This window comes from Astyanax mexicanus, chromosome 3 (assembly GCF_023375975.1).
Source record: "Astyanax mexicanus isolate ESR-SI-001 chromosome 3, AstMex3_surface, whole genome shotgun sequence".
In the NCBI taxonomy this organism is placed as follows: domain Eukaryota; kingdom Metazoa; phylum Chordata; class Actinopteri; order Characiformes; family Acestrorhamphidae; genus Astyanax; species Astyanax mexicanus.
Window position 1 is genome coordinate 43938842 of NC_064410.1, and position 14143 is coordinate 43952984.

The 14143-nt window shown below is 38.2% G+C and overlaps 1 protein-coding gene across 1 annotated transcript in view; it reads right to left on the minus strand.

The window, feature by feature from the left end:
* Positions 1–14143, minus strand: part of atxn1a (ataxin 1a) — a 146653-nt gene that overhangs the window by 103475 nt on the left and 29035 nt on the right. The window contains exon 2 of the mRNA XM_015605820.3: positions 2265–2447. The gene's annotated coding sequence lies outside the window, so the exon portion shown is untranslated. The remainder of the gene's footprint in view (positions 1–2264; positions 2448–14143) is intronic.

The window sequence follows — 14143 nt, forward strand, 5'->3', positions numbered from 1 at the left end:
GCATTTCTGGACAAGCTAAAAGAGACAGCGAACCATCAATTAAAGTAAAAAGAAGTATGTGGACTGACATAGTTTAGTCATATAGTAATTCCACCCGCATTACCACAGTTGCACATAGCGCAGTTAAAAGCATGTCCAGAATCCAGAGTAGCATTGATAGGTCAGCTGTTATTTTAAGAACAAAAAAAAAACACTACATAATGCTGTTTTAACCTATTATATGCTTCTCAATGAATTATCTATTCTATGTCAAACAAAATAACATGATGCATTTTCAGTTCCTCTCTGTTTGAATCCACCAACATTCTCAGTTTTATTAGTGTGATTTTTTTTCCTTCATGGTGCGACCAAGCAACAGATGTCACAATTCCGCCAACACACCATGCAATATATAATCTGTCCGAATGGCAAATATGGCAAAAAAATAACATATCATGATACTTTTGAAGATCCACTATATGTCCAAAAATACAGCTCTGAAAAAAAGAGACCACTTTAAAATTATGAGCTTCTTTGATTTTACCAAATAAAAAAATATATGGAATATAATCAAGAGGAGAATGGACAATCACAAGCCATCAAACCAAGCCAAAAAAACTTACATTTTTGCACCAGGAGTGGAATAAAGTTATTCAATAGCAGTGCGTAAGACTGGATGAGGAGAACATCCCAAGATGCATGAAAACTGTAATTAAAAACCAGGATTATTCCACCAAATATTGATTTCTGAACTCTTAAAACTTTATGAAATTAACTTGTTTTTTTTTGCATTATTTGAGATCTAAAAGCTCTGCTTCAAGTTTGTGGGCACCTCTTCTAATAAATGCATTTAGTGACTTTAGGTTGCACACCTTGCTGACACAGATGGCCTAGCTCCTGTAGAAACTACTGACAGAATAGATCTCTCTGGATCAGATAAATATAAGCCTAATGCCTTTTTTAAGCTAAAGGGGATATTGGATGCAATCAAATCCACATAGCAATGTTTAAAAATCTAGTAGGAAATCTTCCCCGGAAAGTAGAGACAGGGAAGCAGGATAAACTTGTCCTTACAGTCATATCATGATATCTCAGAGGTTCTATATTTTTTAGGGTTTTTATATAAGATGTTTTAAATTTTAGGTTTACAAACAGGAGTTCAGATAAAATCCCAGAGTATTCTTTTAAACAACCTGGTTACCAAATAAGAAGTGGAAACGTTTTTGTGGTAAAGGCAGTGGTTCAGGTTTCTAGAAGTGAAGGCAATAAAAACAGAATATTCTGGTAAATGTATAGTGAAACTATTTACCACAATTACGTAATCCTTTTTAACTTATTAAACAGCACTAGTATTCATCACTGCTGGTTTAAAGGGGAACTTCACAGATTTTTCCAAATTTCAGCCGAACTGAGTCATTCAGGGTGGTTTGGTGTGATAACTTTCAAGGGAAGTGATTTTTTTCCAGTGGTTGCCATGTCTACAACACAAATACAGCCATTTAGCTACATAAAAGAATGTTTCATACCAAACCAGGCCAACTGTTTGACAATACCAAAAGGAAGCTGTATGGAAAGCAGCACTGTCCAGTAAAACACTAAATGCAGAGTAAGCATTAAGGTCAGGCTAGGAACAGTAATGCTATGCTAGGCTATGCTATGCAGCTCCATTGTGCCATTATGGAGCCAATTAAAACAGTCAATAAAAGCTGAGCTTCTCATTTGTTTCCTTTTAAGGCAAAATAATAAAAAACACACATGAGCATTTCCAACCCAAGCAAAGCCACACTTACTATTTTTACATTAATATAACTAATTAAAATACTCAATACATGTATTCTATTACACCTTAATGCAATGTGTAATTCTGGTTCCTATTACCACTGTAAACAATTCAGATTATTTATTACAATTGCTTTATTTATATCTTAAGCATTTATTTATAAAGTTATTTTATGGAGAAATCAGTGGCATTTATATAAGTAAATGTGAATGCAGTTTTATATGTGTTTATAAGGCTTCAAGCGATATGATACATTAGGGTTAATATATATATATATATATATGATCTATGTTATCAATCTTTAAAATCCTTTAAAATCCTGCTAAAATAACAGTCCCGCTCTGTGGACTCCAGCATAAAAATGATGGCTCTAATAGTGTTTTATGAGTAGAGTTTATGATTCTCTTGAGGGTACAAAGAGGCAAAACAGGCCACAATCAAAACCAAGCCCCAGTGCAGTACCAGTGAAGGAAGCAGTGAGAGGAGGAAAGCTCTGCTGTTGTACCTGAAAACGGAGGAGATGAGTGACCTGGAGAGACGCTCCTGCTTAGCTGAAGACACGGGTCCAGTTGTTAGCACATTGACAGGTCTGTGTAGATCTGTGCTGGATTCTGAGGGGACCGTGTGCGACTCCCGCTTTGTCTGTCCACTTCGGCGTCTGTCTGGCTCCAACTGCTCTCACCATTCCCTGCCAAACACACCAAACAGCAGGATGGTCGTATTAGGAACATAATAAGATCCATATATATTAGAGCTGCACAATGTATCATTTAATTATCGTCGTCGAGGGTGCGCGTATGCGCAATGATCACATAGCAAAACGTGAAATGCTACTCAAGGCAAATTAAACTATAAATGTCATACAATTTGCTTAATACAGAAAAAAAATCATGCTGTTTTATTTTTTTCATGAAATATATATATATACACTACCGTTCAAAAGTTTGGGGTCACATTGAACGTCCTTATTTTTGAAGGAAAAGCACTGTACTTTTCAATGAAGATCATTTTAAACTAGTCCTAACTTTAAACAAATATACTCTGTACATTGCTAATGTGGTAAATGACTATTCTAGCTGCAAATGTCTGGTTTTGGTGCAATATCTACATAGGTGTATAGAGGCCCATTTCCAGCAACTATCACTCCAGTGTTCTAATGGTACAATGTGTTTGCTCATTGGCTCAGAAGGCTAATTGATGATTAGAAAACCCTTGTGCAATCATGTTCACACACCTGAAAACAGTCTAGCTCATTACAGAAGCTACAAAACTGACCTTCCTTTGAGCAGATTGAGTTTCTGGAGCATCACATTTGTGGGGTCAATTAAACGCTCAAAATGGCCAGAAAAAGAGAACTTTCATCTGAAACTCGACAGTCTATTCTTGTTCTTAGAAATGAAGGCTATTCCATGCGAGAAACTGCTAAGAAATTGAAGATTTCCTACAACGGTGTGTACTACTCCCTTCAGAGGACAGCACAAACAGGCTCTAACCAGAGTAGAAAAAGAAGTGGGAGGCCGCGTTGCACAACTAAGCAAGAAGATAAGTACATTAGAGTCTCTAGTTTGAGAAACAGACGCCTCGCAGGTCCCCAACTGGCATCTTCATTAAATAGTACCCGCAAAACACCAGTGTCAACATCTACAGTGAAGAGGCGGCTGCTGGATTTTGGGCTTCAGGGCAGAGTGGCAAAGAAAAAGCCATATCTGAGACTGGCTAATAAAGGAAAAAGATTAAGATGGGCAAAAGAACACAGACATTGGACAGAGGAAGACTGGAAAAAAGTGTTGTGGACGGATGAATCCAAGTTTGAGGTGTTTGGATCACAAAGAAGAACGTTTGTGAGACGCAGAACAAATGAAAAGATGCTGGAAGAATGCCTGACGCCATCTGTTAAGCATGGTGGAGGTAATGTGATGGTCTGGGGTTGCTTTGGTGCTGGTAAGGTGGGAGATTTGTACAGGGTAAAAGGGATTCTGAATAAGGAAGGCTATCACTCCATTTTGCAACGCCATGCCATACCCAGTGGACAGCGCCTGATCGGAGCCAATTTTGTCCTACAACAGGACAATGACCCTAAACACACCTCCAAATTGTGCAAGAACTATTTACAGCAGAAGCAGGCAGCTGGTATTCTATTGGTAATGGAGTGGCCAGCGCAGTCACCAGATCTGAACCCCATTGAGCTGTTGTGGGAGCAGCTTGACCGTATGGTACGCCAGAAGTGCCCATCCAACCAATCCAACTTGTGGGAGCTGCTTCTAGAAGCGTGGGGTGCAATTTCTCCAGCTTACCTCAACAAATTAACAGCTAGAATGCCAAAGGTGTGCAATGCTGTAATTGCTGCAAATGGAGGATTCTTTGATGAAAGCAAAGTTTGATGTTATTTCAAATACAAATCATTATTTCTAACCTTGTCAATGTCTTGACTCTATTTTCTATTCATTTCACAACGTATGGTGGTGAATAAGTGTGACTTTTCATGGAAAACACAAAATTGTTTGAGTGACCCCAAACTTTTGAACGGTAGTGTATATATATATATATATATATATATATATATATATATACATACATAAAAAGATTATTTAGCACAACACTATTTATAGTACTCTAGTCTTGCACACTCAAAACTTTAAAGTAAGACTACCTTTATAAAGGGTTTATAAATGTTTACAATTAGTTTATTAATGGTTACTAATTAGGTTGTAAATGCCTTAAAATCCAGGTCATTGTTGCCCTTTCTACGTATGTGTTATAACTGATTATTAATGATTTTTAAGGCATTTACAACATAATTAGTGGTACCTTTTTATCTGACATATTGGATTATAGGATCATTCTGAAAAAAATCTGTGAAAATTCCTGTATTTTTTAAATATCATAATATACAGCTCTGGTCAAAAATAAAAGTTCCACTGTATGTCCAAATATACAGCTCTGAAAACAGAGACCACTTAAAAATGAGGAGTTTCTTTAATTTTACCAAATTAAAAACCTCTGGAATATAATCAAGAGAAATATGGATAATCACAAGCCACCAAACCAAACTGAACTGCTTGGATGTTTGCACCAGGAGTGGCTTAAAGTTATCTAAAAGCAGTGTGTAATACTGGTGGAGGAGAACATGCCAAGATGCATTAAAACTGTGATTAAAAAACAGGGTGATTTCTGAACTCGTAAAACTAGATGAATATGAACTTGTTCTTATTTTCTGCAAATAAATGCTCTAATTGACAATATTTTTGGATTTTTTTTGGAATTTGGGGAAAAATGTCCGTAGTTTATAGAACAAAACAACAATATTTGTTTTACTTGAACATATACCTATTAATAGCAAAATCAGATAAACTAATTCAGAAACTGAAGTGGTCTCTTAATTTTTTTTCAGAGCTGTATATTGCAGAACAACTAAATATCACAATATCAGATTTTCCAATATTGAAAAGCCCTAATGCACTGAAGTAGGGTTTGGATATAGACATGCCAAAATGCCAATATACCACTGTACCAAAAACGGCTCAATGTATGGTTGTGGCATTAACAGGGATTTAATAATTACTGTCACTATATTTGTACAGTACAACATTTACTTGTTCCCCAGATTTCAGTGTAGGCCATGTTGTAAGACTTTGATCTCAAAGTCTCCAGAGGACAGGGCCTACACTTAGACAATTGTGCCACATAACACATAATGTGATCCTATACTATATCACAGGCTTTTCAAAGAGCCGATAGCCTACAGGTCCTGGAGCTGGCCTGCTTTGGAACAATGTGTTATTCACTTGATTTTGTGTTACCTTCCATTCCTGTTCCCTCCAAACAGAACAGAAGGGAGATCACTCTTCTGTATGCCATAGCTGATGCATGTTTTATAATCAAAATTTGCCAAAAACACGACCATCTGCCATCCGCATCACTGCCACCCACCCTCATACCCCTCTCTGTATCCTGATACTATCCTCTGTGTGCACTTCTCTGTGTACTATCCTCACTCTGCACAGAGCATGAGAAGCACAAGAAGAGCTTGTGAAGCAGAAGCAGAGCCAGGACTGCCTCAGTCTCTGATGCTCCTGAGGTGAGGGCAGCAGCCAATCAGTGTTCGCTGTGGGCGGGGTTTACACTCAAAAGTCTCTCTAAAGTCTCTCTACAGTGTGTATCAGTGTAGTTCTGCAGCAGCTCTACAGAATAAAGTTTACAAACAGGGAATATAAAAAGCACTATCACTATGTGCAATACAGGCAGGACAAAGTTATGTTGGGGTTTGTTTACAGGAGTATTTTTTTAGCATGTTACGCATGCTAGCTGCTAGCTGTGTTGCTCTACTGATGTTCTTTATGATGGATGAGGCCAAACTTCCCTTAGACGAGATTAAAGCTATAATAAACTACAAACAAAAGCATGACATAAGTAATATAGGGGTAAACAACATACCATGTGATTCCATATTAAATTTAACACCATCGTATCCCTCTCTCCATCCATTTTCTTTCAATCTAAAATGTCTAGTTGTGGTCTCTAGTATGAATGAATGCCATGTGAGTTTTTTTTGTGAAACAAAAGTAAGAGCTCCAGTGTTCCGGTATAACGCTGCTTTAGTCCGGTAGAGTAGTGGGTGGGGAAAAACAATAGGATTTCGTCATGAATATTCATACATGCAAACATATAGTCTCTGATTGGCTAACAGCACTGTGAGGCAGCGAGACAGACAAGTTGAAATAAAGACATTTTTAAACTTATAACAGTCTTTCCAGTGTCATATGTTACATGTGTACATGTGTAATGCCCTGCTTAGTGCAGTTCAGTCACTGCCTAGCCTTAGAATATCTGTAAAATGCCAAATCCACCGGAGATCCTATGTAAACCTAGTTACTTACACACAGAGGTGGGTAGTCCAAGTCCAAAAAGTAAAAATCCACCCAGATTTTGTTGGCTGAGCCGCAGCAGAGTTGCCCAGGTAGTTGTAACAAAACCCAGGGGTGGATTTTGTACGGACTGCCATGTTGTTCCTAGCACTGTTAGCTCCTATCTGATTAGAAGGTGTCGCTGTCTGGCTTCTGCTCTGCCTGTGGGCGGTCGAGAGCCAAGGTGGGCGAGGTTATGAATACTAATTCACAGGTTGACATAGACACGGGTGCTTTTCGTGATCGACTCTTTTTTCTGATTATTTTTTTTTACTAGCTACTGCAGACAATGGAGGTTGTGGAAGAGTTTCATGTGAAGCATGCATATACAACTTAGAGAGGCCTATAGTATTTCACAAAGAAAAAGAAAAAGTGGATTTTAGTGGAAGGACACCTTTAACAGACTGCCTCAGTCTCTTATGCTTCCAGGGGAGGGCACACCATGCTGATTGGTCTTTCCTTGTGTGCTTAGACCTATGACCCATTATCAGTGTTCTCTGTGGGCAGGATTTAACATCTCTCTTTTTACTGTATCAGTAAAGATCTGCAGCAACATAGAAGAAAGCATCAAAATGCAGAGAATATAAAAAGCTATAAATAACGCAAGAAAAAAATATAAAACAAATATATGCTTTTATTTCCTTTTGTGAAAACAACATATTACATCACATCACATACAGTATAATACCCTATATAACAGACACCCCTCTGTCCATCCCCATCCATACATCCTCTGTGTGCATTCCTGCACTGAGCATGAACAGGAAGGGCTCGTAAAGCAGAAGCTGAGCGAGGGCTGCCTCAGTCTCTGATGCTCCCAGGGGAGGGCGCATTCACAAAACAAACACTGCCCACTATTTATAGACGGCCGTCGGCATGGTAACCACTCTTTGTTAGTTTGAGTCAGAAACTATTTCTGCTCTTTGCCGAAACACAAGCGGTTTCGCTTCTTTCAAAACCACAGCTTCTTTCAAGGCCTGCATGCTTTTCAGACCTGTATTCATTACATTTATCCACAAGGACGCCTTACAGCACATGCAGTAGGGCATGTTTTAGTACTCGGAGCTGCTGAGTGTGAATGTAAAATGCATGAATGATGTCATATGAAGAGAACAATCATCTGAGTGGCCACACTTTCCCAACGAGATGTCAGAACAGGGCTATCCTGGAGATCCAGCAAACTGCTCATTATCCTTTATGAGCTGTTTCAGAACAAGAGAAACACTGAAGCAGGGAAACACTCCCACGGCCTACAACAGTGTAAAATGTACTACAGCACATTACTCCCCTGGATTAGCTCAGTTGTGCTATTCGGCGTACACCAGAGGAGGGTGGGTTCCCGTCTTAAGTTTGAGGAAGTCAGTGTGTCTTTGCTATCGTAACGACAGGAAAAGTATTCCTTCTGCTGCTCAAAATGCAAAAAAGGCATGTACTAAATCTCTTAATTAAGCATGGGTGCAATCAGTGGTTTTGATCTTAACGAGAACTTATTTCTGGAACAAAATATCATGCAAATTAAAAATATATTGTGACCGCCTATATGCGACATTGTGGATTCACTACTTGGAATCCCATGCACCACTTATCAACACCATAGAAAGAACCTAGCAACAACTCATCAAACACCACAGCAACCACCAGGACACCACAGCCAATATGGCTGGACAATATTTAAAAAAAGATCTCTTTTTTTTTGTGAAACATTTTGTGCTACTAAAAATACAGGATTTTTTTTTTTTACCAGGTTTTACCCCAAAGCACCAGAATCAATGAATCGCCATGGCATATTAATAATTAACCTGAGATTGGAGTAACATAAATGATTTTAGACAAATATAATCTGCCTTTGGTAGATATGTCATGTCCCACTGTGTTTTTCTTAGCAAGAAGAGTAAATGTAAAAAAAATGTAAATGAGCTGGTATGGAGTCTAATACAGATTTGTGATATTCAAAATTTCATTTGTTGCTCTTTAAAAGTGTGCAATTGACATTTTATTCAAATATATCATCACATAAATGGCACAAAATTGTCTTGAAATGACAATGCCTTTTAGTATTGTATTTTTAGAACAAAAAATAATGCAAACAAAAATATATTGTGACATTGTACATCTTGCAATGTGACAACTGCACATGCCCACACTGCAATGACAATGTTGAAACAATATATTGTAGCAACCACTAAGCAGCATCCCAGCAATCACCTGTGACACCAGAGCATTAACACACAAAATACCTGTGTATTTCAACTGCGGAACCCTTTTGCTTCTCCTTCACGAAAAAAAAACCTTTTCTTTATTTTATCTGTTGTACTATCTAGTTTTGACCAGAGGACTTCGGGTTTCCTGCATACATCTTAGTCACTGGCTGGCTCAATAGAGGCTCAGACCTGGATCTCATCTAAATGATCTAAATTTGAAGTGAAATAAATTGGTTCTCATTCTTCTCTGTGCATATACCAGATTAGAAAGTTAGGGTCAGATTGCAGGGGTCAGTCATGCCCTGGGCCCCCTGGAGCAGAGAGATCTAGGAAGAGTCTTGCTCGAAGGCTAAATAGTGGAAGCTTAGCCAGCCCAGAAATCAAGCCCACAACCTTGTGATCAATAACCCAGTGCTCTGACCACTAAGCCACCACTGAAGCCACCACTGGCCTAAATTAAATCCTATGATTCCTTTGCTCCATTTCTGAGAATGTCTTGCAGAGGGCAGATTGTGCAAAAAGGGAAATCCTCACACCCAAAAAAAGAAGGTTTACAGTCTCTATGGCAACCAAAGATGCCGGTATGGTGTCCTACTAACACAGGTACAGCAGCACCAACACTCATTTAAAATAGTACACAGTAACTGACTTACTGGGCTAAAGGGTTTGTTTTGTTTGAGCCCTAAACCCACTACCCATGGTTTACTTATTTAACGTTTAGGAGTAAAAATGCTGGATATCAACTACAGGGCTGCACAATACAGCTCTGGAAAAAAATAAGAGGCCACTTAAAAATGATGAATATAGGAGGAAGATGGATGATCACAAGCCATCAAACCAAGCTGAACTGCTTGAATTTCTGCACCAGGAGTAAAGGCATAAAGTTATCTAAAAGCAGTGTGTAAGACTAGTGGAGGAGAACATGCCAAGATGCATAAAAACTGTGATTAAAAACCAGGGTTATTCTACCAAATATTGATTTCTGAGCTCTTAAAACATATGAATATGAACTTGTTTTCTTTGCAATATTTGAGCTCTGAAATCTCTGCATCTTTTTCGTTATTTCAGCCATTTCTCATTTTCTGCTAAAAATTATCTAAATGACAATATTTTTAATTTGGAATTTGGGAAAATGTTGTACGTAGTTTATAGAATAAAACAACAATGTTATTTTACTCAAACATAAACCTATAAATAGCAAAATCAGAGAAACTGATTCAGAAACTAAAGTGTTCTCTTATTTTTTTTCCAGAGGTGCACAATAGATACATTGCAGGTGTAATGTCACATAAGGCAAATGAAACCATGCACATCATGCTACAACCTGCTTGACACAAAAAGAAAATTCCAACTGTACCTATTTTCCATAAAACATCTTCATGAAGCCGATTATATCAGCCCAGTTTCATTTATTTTACTCCAATTTTTGATACACTGAGGGCCTTACTAATATAATAACAACATGTTGGATCACTGATTCTGGAAAATGTACTTTAATATCACATTAATATTTATATATATATATGTATATATTGCAGAATAACAAAATTAAATGTCTCAATGTAATTATCAGACCTAATATCGTCCTTTAATGCTCATAAAATATTTATCAGAATTAGACAATTAGAATTATTCTAAATAAGCAGACTTTTCCTGGAAAAGCTACAAGCTGACATTTTTTTTTGCTCTGCCCCTTGATACAGTTCTGTGAAATGAATCGGAGTGCAAGATAACCTTAATTCCACCGAGCTAGTAACAAAGTTTACTTCTGCAACGTTGCATAGGGAGGGACGAGAGCCGCTGCAATAGATAAGATACACACATTTACACACATACGCACAGGCACACACAAACACGCGCACGCACACAGGCCTGTTTTCTCCTGACTCAGCGGTTGTGGGTAGCAGTTTCATTTCTCACTGAGAGTCCCACACCAACCTGACTAGTGTATCAAGCGCAGAGCAGATACGCCCCTGTACTACAGACTCCTCCCACCTCACACTTACACAACAGCAGACTCTAGTGCTGAGCATGGGAGGCCTTCTTTCAAAACAACACTGGAAAAAAAAATTAAAGCTAAAATGTTTGATTTTTGAGAGCACGCCTTCTAATTAAAGTATTCAACTATTTTAGCTCAATTACGTAATGCTACCCATTGCTGACACAGATGTTAGCACCATACCAAAATCCAGATGTGGCCTCGATGGCTTTTAAATGCTATAGTTACATAGTTAACGTAAGTTTTTTTTTTTTTCAGAATTCTCAAACATAATATTAGAGAAAGTGTGCAAAAAAACTATTAAAGGAACGCTTCTCCAACTGTTAAGCACAAGGGTGGATGGATCGTGAGTTGTGTTGCAGCCAGTGACACACAGAACTTTTCAATGGTAGGATTTTAATTAAATTTTACAGCAAACTCACAGTGGACTAGAACTACCTCAAGCGAAGCAAACCAAATGCTTTAAAGAATGCATCATTTTTGACCCTATCTTTTGGAAAACAGGTCATATTTACTCATCATTTAAACAATAATGTACATGAAAAGTGCATTCAAAGAGAGACGATATCTACAGTAATATAAGCAATAGAGAATAGTGACTCTTCACTATAACACTGATGTCATATCTGATTTTATGCCTTTTATATATACATCCGCTTACTGTAGATACATTTCTATGACTGACATTCTCCTCTTTTCTGTTGCTATGCCATCTGACTGTCTGTTGCTAGGACGGAGTAGGCCAGACGGTGACAGGTCACATGAGACGCAGTAGCCAAGGCAACTCCACTGAAGGAAACGTGGTTACTCTAGGTTCTTGTGAAGCTTTTGCTCCACACCAGCTCCAGTCATTGGTAATAGAGTTTATATACAATTTGCAGCCAAAGATGATGATCTCCACATAAATAACTTTTACTCTCCATATCTTGTGGTTTTTATGGCGCACTATTAATGAACGTCTATTTTCTGGTCTATTTTTATACATAAGGCGCAATGGTTTATAAGGTGCTTAATGCAGCACTAGTAAGGAACAGGGGTGTTGCCATGTTTTCCTTCTAATTCAGGCCTCTGGGGGGTGTTGGTGGTGGTGGAGGGTTAATTTAAGTAAAGCTAAGCTAAGTAAACAAAACTGTAATTCTTAAATCAAACACTTTTAAAGTAAAATGAGCACTGAAGGTTAATCTACACAGATTTCTCTCCTGTTTTTTTTATTGGGTAAAGCACTTCCATTTATTTACAGTCAGCTTAGATTCCTAAATTTCTCCAGCACTAAGGCTGGAGCATTAGCATTGCCGTCTGAAAGCACTACACTAAGAAACGATGAGTGTTCCAGGAAGCCAGGGCAATATTAACTAGTGTTTACAATCAAATGTGAATGTTTTAATGTTTTTTTTAACTAAGCTTTTCATGAAATATTCTATTATTTATTACACGTATATAAAACCAACAGTACCATTCCATTAGTATTACTATTTATTAGACCCAGTGGTCCCACAGCAGAGAATCCTTAGATGCTAATGCCATTGAAAACAACACCCAGTTGTTATTAACTAGACTAAACTGGACACAATACAATCACCGCACTCATTCCAGCACAGTCAGTCAGCTATTGTTTTAAATACCAGTGAGCTCTGTGAGTAAGGAGTTATTCCACTGGTCCAGCTGAAAAGCCTGAAATAGACTGGTGGGTGAACTCCATGCACAATAGTAGCATTCCCACTTATCTGCTGTATGGGAGTGTAATCCAGAAATAAAAAAGAAACAGCGAGACAGAAGCTCCAGCACTCTGTAAACACAATGACCCTCAACACCCCCTCCTCTGGCTGATACGCTGAGTTCCAAAGAGCTGAGAGTTTTCACTGAGAGGAAGAATTCACAGTACAGTCAAGTTCATCTCCGCTCCATATAGCCAGCTGTGTTTATATTACAGAAAGATGAGCCAGAGAGAGAGCTCTAGCCTTAACACTCTGTCTCCCTCCCTCTCTCTCTCTGTCTCTCATTCTGTTTCTCTCTTTCTCTTAGACACACACACACTTACGCACACACACACACACACATTAATAAGCTTCCATGCTCTCTGACGGTCACGCTTTCAGTCTTTTTCCCTTTTTGCTCTGTCTATCAGTCTCTCACTCTGTCTAAATCTTCTCTCAGGCTATCCCTACTCCATCCGTCTGTCTGTCTGTCTGACTGTCTGCATTTCTGCTTCTTTTGTCAGACTCCTCAAGTCTCTGCATATCATAACTTCGATACGCTTACCTGCAACCCCACCCCATCCTCTGAAAACTGAGGTGTAGACCTGTTCTTAGACCGGTTTAGATCCCTAATCAGTCAGTAACACATCTATATGAGACAGAAAACAGGGGCACAGAGTATGTCATTGAAGTTTCTAAATATATGCATATTTGAATTATTCAGAACTAATTTGTCATTCAGAATGAGTTGATGTTAATTAATAGACTACTGACAAACTTGCAAACATTGATTTGTTTATACAGATATTAGTATCGTGTCACATAAGCCAAGGAATTCTGCACTTAAACTGGAATACATGTATTTGTTCCATGAGATTGATGGCCATTGTTTAGCTGCACTCATAAGCTAACTAGGGACGCACAATAATATCAAAATCAGACAATCATTGCTTTTTTTTTGGCTGCACTAATACAATTGTCAGACACTGTCTGAGTATTTAAAACTCCATTGATTTAAGATTGTTTTGAGTTATTTATTATTAGTTTTAATGCTATAAACTTATACCAGAGTATCTAGTCTCTCTATAAGTTATACATTTGTATATCAGCATTGACACTGGTAGATATGCACATGCGTAATATCGGATATCGCCACCGGCACAGAATTCCCACAAAAGTGCATCAGTACTAGATAACACCTCACAGCTTACACAGGTGTGGGCATTTCAAAGCCATCCACTTACACACTGCTATCTCATGACTTTTGGCATGTCAGTGTAGATAGATGGATAGATGGCTGCATATACTACATGGACAAAATTATTGGGACACATGCTACTTCAGAGTTATTGACCTTCCTACTGTTCAGAAAAGGCTTTTTACTAGATTTTGAAGAATTGCTATGAGGATTTCATTGTATTCAGCCACAAGAGTGTTAGTGAGGTCAGGTTGTTGGATGATCACGACCCCATCTCATCTACAACTCTTCCTAGAAGTACTGGATGGAGAGAACATAGTTCCACTGTTCCACAGCTCAATGCTAAAGTGTTTCATACCCCTCTAGCCCTCACCTGACATTAGAATCC